The sequence below is a fragment of the Aulonocara stuartgranti genome, assembly GCF_965226115.1.
Source record: "Aulonocara stuartgranti genome assembly, chromosome: 3".
In the NCBI taxonomy this organism is placed as follows: domain Eukaryota; kingdom Metazoa; phylum Chordata; class Actinopteri; order Cichliformes; family Cichlidae; genus Aulonocara; species Aulonocara stuartgranti.
In genome coordinates, this window is record NC_138941.1 from 16,621,602 (window position 1) to 16,636,295 (window position 14,694).

General features: G+C 51.1%; 1 protein-coding gene and 1 long non-coding RNA gene across 2 annotated transcripts in view; one reads left to right on the plus strand and one right to left on the minus strand.

Moving 5' to 3' along the window:
* LOC309702568 (uncharacterized protein) overlaps nt 1-14,694 on the plus strand; it is a 1,257,380-nt gene that overhangs the window by 358,526 nt on the left and 884,160 nt on the right. The gene's annotated exons all lie outside the window — the stretch shown is intronic.
* Nucleotides 1-14,694, minus strand: part of LOC309702634 — a 213,922-nt gene that overhangs the window by 155,689 nt on the left and 43,539 nt on the right. The window lies entirely within an intron of this gene.

Genomic DNA, 14,694 nt, shown 5'->3' on the forward strand with positions numbered 1-14,694 from the left:
CACGTTCAAAAATCTGTTGGACACCAGCACCCTAGAAAGCGACGTCGTGACCAAAGACCCCATGACAGGCAAAATTGCCACGGTGAAGTTCCAAGCTGTTCACAACTGCGGGTTTGTGTGGAACACAAACACCATGGGGTTCATGAGCGACGCCTGGGCGGACAGGTGTCTGATAATGGAATCTGAACATCCTAAAGAGGTCAGTCGCACTCGAAGCACTGTACAAATTAGGGATGTGGTGGAGAAGCGGAAGATGGATCGCATCGCAGCGCTTTGCCTATACAGACAGAATCTAATACAGTCTGCTACGATGATCGCGGACTCCGAGGTCGTGCAATTCGGAGTCCGGTTTGACAGCGCTAGAGACGCGTGCGTCGCCGCGTTTTACGAGACGCACATCGAGTGCGCGGGGATGGTGGGCCGGAGGGTTGCTTTCTGCATAAACCAGCTGGTGTTCGCGGAGGCGATGAAGCTGGCCTGTCATTTTGTGTTTGACATTTGGATCCCTCCCTGGACTCGTATTCCCGATAAGGCCGACTACCCGGATTGCGAATCGTTCACAAGGACGCTGAACGAAAACAGACTGCGAGCGCTGAACAAGCTGTCCTTCGGACAAATATGCTTAGAGACCAACGCCGTGTACAAACTGTGCACGGCGGCCTGTCTGCCGGATATATGTCCTCGCGCCCTCGACTCGCAGGGAAGGTTTGCGTGTAAGGTGTTGGGATACGTTTTAACACAGGTGTACGAACAGAAACTCAAGACGACTATCAAAAACGGCAGCCTGTCTGTTTCGGGGATAGAGGACATGTTTTTCTCGGCGGAGCACAACAAGGACGACAATGGCACTGCGCACGAGATGCTCATGTTGTGTTCGACGTGTAAAGTGCCGGCTAGGTCTGCTGTCGACAGCGAGGTGAAGACGCGTAAATTGTGCACGTACAGATTGTCCCATAGCCAGCTTCCCTCGCACGTGAAGAGAGGTCGGGCGAAGGTGAATAAAAAAGTGAGCACTGTCACGTTGTCCCTTGAAATGCTGTATGACATGTTAGCGACCTACGCCCCCGATTCTCATGCTGGATTCTGGTCTCAAGTCACCTCGGGTATGGTGGAGTCTTACGAGCAGAGCGCCGACGAGGAGGAATGGGAGAATGCTATGGGTCAGTGTTACGAGAACGCGAACGAGCGACCTCCGCAGTGTCCTAGGTTGTCATTCACGCTAGACTTCACAGAGGACCCGCTTCGCTCGCTGGTGTTGGAAGCTACAGCCGGTGTGAAGGCATTGGACGAGCTAACCTTCCACAGATGTGTGCTGGGCGGCGAGACGTTTCAGTGCTCGGCGCCTTTGTATTACGGAGCTGTTTTACTCGAAGCGCTGGGCGAGGAGGCTCCCCATCTGGCTTACAACGAAAGCCACCTCAAAGAAGCCAACGTGGGCCCGCGGCACACGTTCCACGGACCGAGGTTGACGGTGTATTCCGGAGACTACGCGGGTGTACCGGTTAAGAACATGAGTTCGTTTTGCAAAACTAGGACTACGTATCATCAGGATCAAGTGCTTCTGACGAACGATACAGTGGACAGGGACTACCTCTTCGAATTGGAAGAAGATTGGGAGTGGAAGGATGCGTGTGATGTGTTCAATCACGTTTTCAAAGATGACATTTTTACGGTCGACATGTTGAAACGAGATTACGCTGCGACCATGATCACAATGGTCAGCGATTATCGACGCTCGGGGCCTTGTCGTGGGGACCCAGACGACGGTAGAATGGCGCTTGCGTTGCGGAGACACACACCTCTTACACACGGTGGACAGAGAGAGGATTGTAGTGACCCAACGCAATGTTCGCATGCTGCACCACAGGGTAAACGTTCACAAAAAAGAAAACAGACGCCATCGCACCACTCTTCGCAACGGGAGAGATCTCACGGATCGAAACGGGGATCGTCCAAGAAACACAGATCTTGTGATTAGAATGTGTGTGTGCACGTACATGTTGTTGTTGTTGTTGTTGTTGTATATACTTTCCATGAAATAAAGTGTCTTGTTGTTGTCGTTGTATATACTTTCCATGAAATAAAGTGTCGCTGCTTCCTTACTATACACATCTAGTTTGTTTCTTTTTAGCTAGTGTGCGGTGCAGGACAAAGAAGAAGGACAGGAATGTGTAGAAGACCAACATACCTCAAAAGCAATTAGATTCAAGACAAAAGTCAGAATAAAGCTTTCGGTGAATTTATTTACACAAATATATACACATTTACACCGCTTCCCTGGTAGCTAGAAACTGGTACTTTTGCTCATAGCACGCAGAGTACCGTTGGACCTTCGCTTGACGAATATATACAACACAGGGTTTGACAGGCAATATAAATGACCGACACCCGTGCAAATGTTCAACACTGTAGCTACGTTGCAATGTCTATGTGAACGAAAGTACAGCACACTGACGAGCCACGGTGTCCAACAGCACACGAACGATGCAACAGTGACCATCGGCAATATCTTCGCCCTTCTGTATGTGCGTGTTACGCGCTTGCCCAGCACGGTATTTTGTATGTGATTCTTTACAGTGTGTACAATCATGCTGTTACAGTATATGATAGCAACTGTAGGCAAAAGAAAAGACACGGTCATCCTAAGCCAAAAACTGAGGTCCTTCATCATAGGTGGCATGGCGTTGTAACAAAACATTATGGGAGACGTTGGGGATAACCGAATAGTCTGCCAGTAAAACATGTCCACCGTAGCAGATACAGCGGGTATGCATCCGCATATAGCACTCACTAGGCTTCTGCTTCTGCGGGACGCGCTCATTCCTCTATTGTGTACAATCTTCATATATCTGTTGACGTTCACGAAGACCAACAGGCACACCCCGTACTGGAAAAAGAGCTGTGGGCAAAAAAAAATGAAAACACAGTGAGTGTTACACATGTCCAAGTCACGGTGTCACGTCAAACGTACTGTAGTAGCTACGATGTTAGCACATACCGTGGTCAGGCCTTTAAAGACTTTACACATTGCGTATCCGAATATCCAGCGGCCGTGTAACACACTTTGGGTAAGCCACACAGGCAGAGTGAGCAGAGTGCATATGTCACAGATCCCCAATTGGGTAAAATACACATCGATGTTAGCAGGCCTCTTCCTCCTTCCATTTCTCGAATGAAGTATCAGCAACATGTACGAGTTCGCAAACAAGCCCAGTAACATCACCACCCCATGGATAACAGGCACGTACACGGCACTGCTGTTGTATGCTGCGTTTCGGTCACAGCTATGTGTACGGCTGAGCAGAGGCCTGATTGTCTCATTGTACCGCACGATGGTACGGTGTGAAATGTTAGCAATCGGCTCCATCTTGTCAAACTCAAGCCTACGGTGTAGCTGTATTTGTGCTCATGCGTGAAGTCCACTTAAACTGTGCCTCGGGGTGTCAAGCTCGCCGACCTGGCTACGGCACCGGCCGACCTACGGCACCGGCCGACCTACGGCACGGGCCGCAAACCTACAATACAACTGTCCCGTGGTTTATACGACACAACCTGAGAGGCCACACAAACGCTTGCTTTGGGGTGTTTGACATTGCCGGTAAAGGTATCGCTGAAGCTGGCATCCCAGATACAGCCATGTCTTCTGTAGAGATCCACATAATCGCCGGCGTTGTCCGCAGAGGGAGGCCTGATGTGAGACAAGCGCCTCCTGTTAGTTCATACGTGCGACGTTATCGCGTGAGCAAATGGCGTCTGCGTACCCTGGATCGTAGGATCATTGAAACGACTTTAACTCTGATACATGCGGTGATCCCTGCAGATAAATTCGAGCAATACTCGTTGCGACTAAAGGCACGTTTTGAAGGCTGGATAACATCTCACGCCCCGAACGAGCCGATCGCAACGACATCACTTGCAAGCGCCTTCGCCCAGGACGTATCTGACAATAACTGGCCCTATTTTGTCAGCCGTGGAGAACTCTTAAGTGACTCCGCTATTACATTCGGTGCACGTATTGTAAGGTACGAGGAGGCGCATGTACCGTGGTGGGTGTGGGACTCTATGAAAACACAACCTAAGTACACTGACGCCTTGACCGCAGAAGAGATGGCTCGATGCAGGGGAGCTCCCAGCGTGGGTGTGGGCCGAATGCAACCTGTAGTCCGGGAGCCGCATCATCGATCACCATGGGAGGGCTTCGCCTCGCCGGACCTTGAACATGAACGCCGGTTGACATTTGTTACCCAGGATCCAGGTCGCTTGCAAGCGAACGGGCCTGGTGGTCCGCCGGGTGTAATTGGCGCAGACGCTGGAGAACGCTCGGACTCGGACTCGGATGCGGCTGCTCGCGGGGCTGATCTGCCGGCGTGTTGTTGCTGTTACGAAAGGAAGCCAATGTGCATGTTGAGCTGCGGACACATGTGCTGCTCGGCATGCATCGACCAGGGCGTCAGGGTGACGAAGAAGCGCTCGTGTTTTCTGTGTAAAGCGGAATGGACTTTTTGTCGTGCGGTGGACACGAGCAGTGTCCAGCCGGACATTGTCTGCGTAGAGTGCAATAAGCCTAGGGTGTACATAATGATATGTGGCCATGCAACCTGCGGTTGTTCTACCAGGGTTTGTCCAACGTGTAACACTGGGCCGACAGTAAGAGTTTTCATGTGACTGACCTAACTGTGGTGGATACAAAATAAATACGTTTGGATTTCGCCTGTTGACTGTAGTTGCAAATAAACATTACACACGCTGTCTTGTTTTATCGCATGTTTATTTTGCATCCGTATAACACATTCAATATACATGACAGACATACATCTCGTCAAAGTGAACACATACAGACTGTACAATCACAAACCAACAACCCGCTGGGGTGCACTTAGATTCTTCTGTACATTAACATATACAAATGAGCAGGCAGGTTGTAGTACGATAAGGGTAATACAGGGCACTGTTTCACAACATCGCCGTCAACAAAATACCACTTGGACATCTTTTTCACAAAGGCTGCGTAATGACCGAACTCATAGGGGCCTGTGTGAGTTATCATACCGTACAGTTCGTACTTTGTAGGCTGTGAAGTTGCAGACATCCTGCTACAGTCTAGTTCTTCTGGTACGTCGATCGCACTGGCGTTGACCATAAGCTCTCCGCGTTGCACACACCGCTGCCCTCTGGCAAGGGTGAAACACAGGACCGCGGGTAGCTCTGTGATATCCGTATTGACGTTCAGCTCCGTCTCCTCTTGACAGGTGCCACAGTGGTAGTCGGACACTCTAAAGGACTCAGAGTAGTCGTCCATGTAGTCCTGTAGCTTACTTGGCTCGTTTTCCCCAATATATACAATCACGTTGTTCGCCGCATGGTGCGAGACGCATTCCGCGTTACACGTTGAACACTTTGCCGATTGTCGTTTCCGTATAGTCCACAGGTCAGATGCTTGTTTGCATCGAGGGTCGCCGTCGTCCGCCAGTGCGTTTAGCACGCACTTAAACACCGAATCGGCATCTTGTTGAACCTCGTATGTCATGCCACTGTATCGAATTAGCGCGTCCACAAGTGAATTCGGATCGCACGGCGGCATTCCCGGAGTGTTACGGTCCATGTCCCGTAAGACACTCGTCAGTTCGCTCGTCACGGTGCTGTAGCTGGCTCTATCGCAGTCGGCGTCGTCGACATCATCGACAACAACAACATCATCATCGTCGTCATCAGATCTGGTCAACGTGATCCTAAAGTCATCTGTGACATACAGACACTGCAATACACTGTTTACGGCGCAGTGAGACCCAACGTTGATCAGCCCTCTCATGTTGTTTATCCTGCGTGCTGCGCGCGGCAGACAATGCTCAATAGTCCGTCGTGCAGTAAAGTGGCACACCCCTAAACAGTTCGTCCAATGTCTTGATTGCTCCTTTGGTAGTCTCCTTTGCATCAATATGCACTAGTAGTATAATTATCTTGAAGTGATACGAGCTGAAGTTTGACAGGGGAGTCAACGTGACATGTTTTGTGATTTTCATAACAGGAGCCCAATCCAATAGCGCTGCCCTGTCGTGAGTGTACAGGCATAGTAGATCGAGGGACTCAAACATATCTCGCCTCAGCTCGTCCAAGCTTGGCACTCCTGAAAGTGCACTAGGTCTTAGTGTGATCTTAGTAAGACCCTGAGTGCAGTCCAGAGTGGTAACTGCGAGCGCGTTATCCCATAGCGCCTTAGCCTTTACTCTCAAGACAATGTTTCGCACAAGGTCTTTGACGAGTCCGCTGTGGTGAAGTGTCGCATCAGCCGCGCCGGGGGCCGAGTCCGGGCGGCACGCGGTCTTAGAAAACCTCGTGAACGGAAGACGGGTCGGGTTTCCGCACACCAGAACCTTAGCTGTACATTTATTCAAGTTGGCCTCGCCGACCCTCGAGCCTACCCAATTTGGTACGTCGGACAAATATTCTCTGAACGTAAAGTGCGTGTGCGCTAGCGATGACACAACGGGCTGAACTCTTGTGATAGCGCTGGCAACATTCCGCTGGCTCAACTCTGTGACCAAACGCTCTATGTCTTGGCTATTTGAAAAAGAAGACTGACATTTCTCTAGAAATGGCACAGCGGGAGATCCCGGCTCGTGCTTACTAAGTAGTTCCAAACACACAGATGTAATTCTCGGGCTGTGGGCACCTAGCAACTGTTGATGGTCCGGCTGGGGAAAGTGAGCGCTCAGATAACCCACTATGTCGATCATCACAGCCCCTCGGCCGAGTAGTAGGTGCTCGGTTGCCATGTTCGTAGGTAGCACGTTGTTCTCGGCGGCAGCTTTCAATGTCAAGAGAACTTGCATCAAGCACGGATAAAAGGATTCTCCCTGTTGCAACACCCAGTTGATCATCTTGGTGGATCTGAAGAACTGACCGTATTGAAACACGTATAGCCCATGAGCCTTAGCTTGCTTGTACACAGATTCCCTAGGTCCGGCAAACAATGAGGGATGTTCTTTTGTCAGCCGACATGCTCTTTCCACGACGTCGCGTTGGAAACACGCAACGTCGTCCTCCGTGGGGTTCGTGACAATGACCATGGTGACGTCGGACTCGCCTTTGGTCTGCTTAGTACGAACAAGGCATTTGACGCGACTGGGTTGACTGAGAGACGGCCTAGTCGACTGACGGTTTCCCGCAGCGGCTACATTGTACGCAGCTGGCACCTGTGGGACCAAGGGTGCCCGGGTAAGCGTGTCCTCCGCGGCAACGACACCCGTAGGCGCTCGCCCCCCCGTTTCATCGCTCGGCTGTTGGCCGCTAAGGGCAGCGTCCGCCGTGACATTGTGAAAGCCGGGCACCGCACCCGGCTGCGCGGCGGCCTGTGTTCGTTTTGCACACGGACGAAACGCCCCTACGCGGTCGGCATCTGCAGCACAGAGCGTCCCCAGAGTACTTTCCAGCGATTCGCCAGCTCTACGCTTTTCGGAGCATGCCTTTCTGACGCAATCGGACAGCGCTGTTTCTTTTTCTCTATACCACGGACTGGGTTGTAAATCCGGCGATAAGCGTATCAAGTCTATGCCGTAGTACCTTTTGCTCGTGTGTGTATACACCCCAAGCTTCTTTTCTTGCACTAGTATGCGGAACTGGTCGGGGACACAGTCGTTTGCTACGATGGCATCCGTCGCTCTGTACTGGCCGACCTGCATATTACTGGGGATTACGTGAACCGGCAAGGTGGCGTGTGATACGTCATCGTTCAAATACGTGTAACGGTTCAATTTCAACAACTCGCCGGGCGTGCTACGTTCTTGGGGAAACAAGGTGATGCAAAGCACGCCTATGTTAACGAAAGCTTTGTCTCGAATATTGCGGCCCATTTCACCCAGCGTACGCCCAATGGTTGCGGTGGTGGGCCTAGAGTGTCCGTACTTGCCGTACAGCGTCGCGCCGTCGTACGCTTTCATGTAGTTGCTTTGAAATGCAGTCGTGGGGTCTGAAGGCGTGTACACGCCGACGAGTTTAGAGAGGCTATCCCCGTAGGTCTTCTTACAGAATTCGGACGGCGTCTGAGCACGCCTGTATTCTATCAACGGGGATCCCGTGTACAGTTCCCACATGACACAATACCAGCTGAACACATCGCTGGCCGTGGTGGAATTTAGGCACCAAAGCACTTCGGGGGCCGTGTGCACTCGATTGCCCCGTTGCTGGTCTGGAGTCGAGTAGTTGCAGGCTGTGCCGAAGTCGCTGATCTTAAACGACAGCTCCACCGGTTTTCTATTGGGTTGATGGCACACGAGGATATTTCTGTACGTCAGGTCTCGGTGTTGAACATGTCTCGCGTGTAGGTACTCCAGTCCTCTCAATGTATCCAATTCCACAATGGGTATCAGCGCCAGGTGCACGGCGCTGTCGGTGGAGGTGCTCGATTCGGGCCTCTGCAGGTTGTTCATCCTGGCCATGAATTCCTGTAAGGAGAATAGGGCTCTCTCCATCACGATCACGGCCCTGCCGCCTAACGGATACTGCGGTATGTCGCACCAATATCCTCCAAAGGTACGTAGTATGTTTGGGTGCTTCATCGAAACGCCTATGGCGATTTCTTCCACTTGAGTGGCGATGTGCGCGTATCGGTAAAACTGATCCTCTATAAACGGCAGGCTCCAGTCTGCCATTTCTGGGAACATGTTAACTTTTGCAACTTGCACGTTGGAGGTTTCCACGATGATGCCGAACCCGCCTCGGCCCAACAGCATACTGGGATCTTGCATTGACTGCTGAATGTCAATGGAACACTGCAGGTTACTGGGTAGTCCGCTGTACACGGACCAAGGGTTTACCGTAGTAGCTTCACAGTCAGCAACGTCGACGTACTCTCTATGGAAACTGTCTAGCGAGCTGGAGCGCTTTCTTTCTTTCGCGGGTGAACTGTAGCTTTGTGGTCGATGCACGTGGAGTATCGGGTGATCGCCCTGGATCCTCGGATGTATCTGTTGGTATGGTTGCGCGGTGAACGTGGGTAGGAACGAAGTGTGTCTGGTGTTTGTTTTGATCAGCCGGTTTGTATTGTCCAGTAGGTCGCTGACATTCTTAGAGTACGGGGCCGTAATCTTAGGGTTAGTCATGAGAAACACCACCACAGAGTTGTACTTACTGGATATCGCATTTATTATGTACACCAGGAGGTATTTTGTTTGCTTGCTGATTTTAACCTCTTCCTGTACGGCTATCTCCTGTATGGCTAACAGCTGCACATCGCTCCGATCTTCCTCTCGTATATATCTTTCCAGTTCGGCCACCGTGTCGCAACTGGGACCTGGCACGAATCCGCTTCGGCCGGTCTCCGAGACGACAGACAGTATCCCTTGTAGATCATTATAACGAAACGTCCTCACGTGAAACGGACTGTATTTTTCGACCAGATCCAAAAGCAAGTCGCAGTATCGTTTGCCCCTGCCGGAGCGCGCAGGGGCGGCCATTGGCAGAGCTGCGGGTCGGACGTTGAAATACAGCGAATTCAGATTAATCTTCCGTCCTTTCTCTCTCTCGACAGGTAAATAAATATGAACTCTCGCAGAGAGATCACATTTTCGGGTACAGCGACAGCCAACCTGTTTGAGTGTTTGGTGATGAGCGGCTCGCCTGCCACGGGCTACCTGCACGCCGCCTCGTTCAGGGATGTGAGGACACTTCAGATGGGCCTACAGCTTCTAAGGGACATGTGGACAAAGGTAGATGGGTTGTACGTCCCGAAATCCGACTTAGAATCCCTGCATGCGATGGAATATAAGAGCGCTGGATCCCACCCTCCGGATATCCCTCAGTGTATTGCAGTAGACGCGAGGAAACTGGCTAGATATTACATATATCTCCTTTTCCGTTACTGTGTCAGCGCAGCGGAGCACGGTTCGGCTGGCAGAGTTCACAAAGAGCACACGCTGCATCTTACGGACATCCCAACGTCTTGGATGCAATCTGTGACATCCACAAATTTCCCCTCCGCTCCTCCGATGATGATCGCACACCAGAGCGTTCCCGGCGTGCGCCAGCAGCAACAGCCTCAACCTAGTGGAATGACACAGGTGAATAGTACCCATCAACACGAACAGAGGTATACCGCTACACATGCTCAGGAACACTTGACGCTCCGTGATATTACACCGCAACAACATCATCGACAGCAGCAACTCTATAACCCCGGCGACGTCCCACTTCGGCATACTCTAGCACACGAACAAACAGCAGCCGAACGTAACAGACAACTCACCTCGACGCACAAGGTCAACCCTGAGATCCCACCAAAGAAGCCCTGTGCTATTGTTGGGAAACGACCCCACGTGCAGCGTCGCTCCGGAGGAGCTTATCGGTCCGCCGCGGAGAGCGATGACGATTAGAGCTCTCTCTACCTCACGCACACACACGCACACACACACACACACAGAGAACAGTATAAATACAAACACACACACACACACACACACACACACACACACATACATATACAGAAGCAGCTCTAATGTCAAACAACTATGGCTTTGCAAGGAAATAAGGTCGAGGTTGGTCGTTTCAGTGAAGGAATGTATGTCAAGTCTGAGCACCACGTACACGAAAGCCTGGCCAGAACATGTGGTGTGTGCATGGACGTCATACTTACCAAACAAAATCCCTCGGAGCGCGTCTTTGCCATCTTACCAAACTGCCAACATTGCTTCTGCCTGCACTGTATACGAACCTGGAGAAGAAAGACAGATGTTGTGTCATACAACGCGGCGAAGGGATGCCCTGAATGTCGGACTGTGTCCTTTTACTTCATACCGTCTAAATGCTGGGTGACAGATCAGGACGAAAAGAACGAGATCATCAGCCTCTACAAGACGAGTATTCTGTCCAAAATAACATGCAAATATTTTCTCAAAGGCAACTGTGTGTTTGGGCCGGACTGTTTCTACAAGCACAGTGCAGGATCGCCCAACAACAGACCACTGTTTTACTAGCGGATCGACACAGCCAGCGCAGAGAAGTGACTGTAGACAGTGTTACACGGCCTGCAAGGGACTGCAAGCGTCCTATTTGGAGATGCTGTGATTCATAATACTACTGTGCTTGTCTCTGGGTCGTGCGTTGAGGCTGCGTTTGGTATCTCGATGCCTCCCATTTGTACCTGCTGCATGTATCTACGCGTCTCTGTTTAACAGTCACTATTTTTGATGGTATTGCTGAATAAAATGTATAAAATCTTTTCTTTGTGTATGTGTGAATCATTTGACCCAATGTTTACTCGAACACTAACAAACAGAATCGCACTGCTGTTTAAATGTTGACAATAAAAAATTTTTATTACATGCCGCAGTTGGTACAATATCGTCGTACATTTGTTGTCAGTCAAATAACTGTCATATGCACTTGTTACAATATCTTCATACATTAGTTGTCTTGCATTGTACAAGTAAAGTCCAGTCTTCTTCTCAACTCAAGTCTTCGTCTCACACATCGGTGAGACATACTTGGTTCACGAAGTTTCACTGGGGCTCCCAGTCTGGCTTTGACAGGAACCCGAGTCCCCTTCGAGGTGTACTGCTTATTCCTGCGTGGCGTATAGTACATATTCACAGCTTCAAACTCGTGCGACAGGTTTCTGCGAATACGGTCCTTGCCGCCCGCACGCTTCAAATCGGACCGGTCTCGACGTCTCAGCCCGAGACGACTTTTAACCGGAGCTCTGGGTGGCACTGGCGACACGGCAAGCTGCGCCATGGGTGAAACGACCCCTTCTGTGGGATAGCCCCCTGTCTCTTGAGCCAGTGCAGACGTAGTCTCAATGCAGGTAGCCTCAGTCGTCCGGCCCTGGACTTTGTTCCACGCTTGCAAAGAGTTCTCGTGCGTTGTATCCATAAGTCGTTTTGAATACAACACGCTTCTAAGTTGGTTACACAATCTTTGATGGCGATCGGCAAATTCTTCACCGTATTGATGCAGAGCGTGGTGACGCGTCATGCCCAAGAAGGTCGCGAAAGACGTGTTTTTAAACCGATCGCACAAATGTCCAAGGTTCCAGATGGTCAGGTAATGGTGCACAGCCATAGCTTGTGTACGAGGTGTAACTCGAGAAGCTGTGTTGGATGAGACTTTGTTTCTTGGGTGGATTGTCTTATACTCCGGGTCGGCCGGGTAATGTAGCCAGGTCGGCCGAGTAATGTAGCCAGGTCGGCCGGGTAATGTAGCTATGGACCCCCCCCCCCCCTCCCCCCAGTGTGTTTGTTAAGGGGGTACGTCGACCGACTGACACAGAACACAGTGATCGTGGGAGCACAAAAAAACACATAATACTGTTTATTTCCAAATAGTATGCGTTAAACACATGATACAGAATGAATGGTGATAACACAATTGTCATACTTTCAAGCAAGCTGCTCCTGTAGCAAGCCTATATTATGTTACATTTGCAAAAACATTAGACCGCCAGGATGAACGCCAACATGCTCAGGGAGGCTATCACAACGGAGCCTCGTGTGGATAGCGTAGAACGCGAATATGCACCATCTCCGTGCATTGTGGTCTCGCCGTGTGCTGCGGTCGTGGTGTCGAAATACCACGGGATCTCTGTTGAGACCGTGAGCTCTTCGTCCATTGTGGACTCGCCGTGTTCTGTGACTGTGAGGACGATAAGGCATTCAAGCTCTGTGGGGTCTCTGGATTCACCTGTCCGAACCGTACACGAGTACAACCCTGTGTCAGCCACACTGACGTTCCTTACAATCACAGAAACGTTTCCGTTGTTCATGGATGGGTCCATCAGCCGCACTCTGCCGTGGAAGTCTGCGTGTTGCTTGGTCTCCTTTGCGTGTTGCTTGGTCTCATTTAAGCGCTTATTCCAAACGTGAAACACGTATCTGTCATCGGTGTATCCTTCCTTCGTCCACAATGCGATCAGGTTGTCGTTGGTACGCCTCAGACTCTCACAGTGAAGAGCGACATCTTGTCCGCTCGTCGCGCTTACGTTTTTGGGATCTGATGGCAAGAAAAAAAAACATTCGAGTAGTCACACAGCGGGGTACGATCGAAAGGTGACAACCTTACTTTTGGCGTGCAATGGACAGTGTTCACGTAAAGCAAAGGCAAGAGTGTGCAATGCAGGCCATTAAACGTTGCAAGTGACTACATACCTGTTGTGTTGAGAGCCGTAGCTAGGGACAAGGCGCACAGCAACATCCAAAAGCACGAAAGGCGTAACGTTGCCATATCGTTCGCTGTCGATTCACCGAGGTTATTGTTAACGTGTGATACTTGTGGCTCCTATTACTGTCTGTGCCGTTCGGACTATATGAGTCTTAATAAAATACTCCCCCTCCCCTCCCCAACCCCGACCTAGGTAGTTCGGATCCCCGACCTAGGTGAGTCGGATCCCCGACCTACAGTCAGACACACAAGCAAAAAAAAAAAACAAAACAAAAAAAAAAACCACACAACAAGACCGACCGATGTGCTCAACGAGCGTTTTATTTCGATGTGACATATGAATTAGGCAGTGTGGTTCCTATACTCTACAACAACAAAAGGTTCACACAGTCTATCGTTCACCTGTAATACACTTCGCCCTGCACACGGACCATTTCGCCCCCTTGTTGTAACTCTTCTCTGGTGTGACACAACAAAAGGAAAGCATTGCGGACTCGCTGTGTCCTGCGGTTGGTAATAACACAATTGCCATACTTTCAAGCAAGCTGCTCCTGTAGCAAGCCTATATTATGTTACATTTGCAAAAACATTAGACCGCCAGGATGAACGCCAACATGCTCAGGGAGGCTATCACAACGGAGCCTCGTGTGGATAGCGTAGAACGCGAATATGCACCATCTCCGTGCATTGCGGACTCGCTGTGTCCTGCGGTTGTGGGAATGACATGACGCGGGATCTCTGTGCGTTCTCCGTGCATTGTGGACTCGCCGTGTCCTTCGGTCGTGGGGTCGAAATGACGCGGGATCTCTGTTGAGACCGTGAGCTCTCCGTGCATTGCGGACACGCCGTGTGCTGCTGTTGTGGGCATGACATGACGCGGGATCTCTGTTGAGACCGTGAGCTCCCCATTCATTGTGGACTCGCCGTGTCCTTCGGTCGTGGGGTCGAAATGACGCGGGATCTCTGTTGAGACCGTGAGCTCTCCGTGCATTGCGGACACGCCGTGTGCTGCTGTTGTGGGCATGACATGACGCGGGATCTCTGTTGAGACCGTGAGCTCCCCATTCATTGTGGACTCGCCGTGTCCTTCGGTCGTGGGGTCGAAATTGCGCGGGATCTCTGTTGAGACCGTGAGCTCTCCGTGCATTGCGGACACGCCGTGTGCTGCTGTTGTGGGCATGACATGACGCGGGATCTCTGTTGAGACCGTGAGCTCCCCATTCATTGTGGACTCGCCGTGTCCTTCGGTCGTGGGGTCGAAATTGCGCGGGATCTCTGTTGAGACCGTGAGCTCTCCGTGCATTGCGGACACGCCGTGTGCTGCTGTTGTGGGCATGACATGACGCGGGATCTCTGTGCGTTCTCCGTGCATTGTGGACTCGCCGTGTCCTTCGGTCGTGGGGTCGAAATGGAGCGGGATCTCTGTTGAGACCGTGAGCTCTCCGTCCATTGTGGACTCGCCGTGTTCTGTGACTGTGAGGGTGACAAGGCATTCGAGCTCTGTGGGGTCTCTGAGTTCACCTGTCAGAACCATACACGAGTACA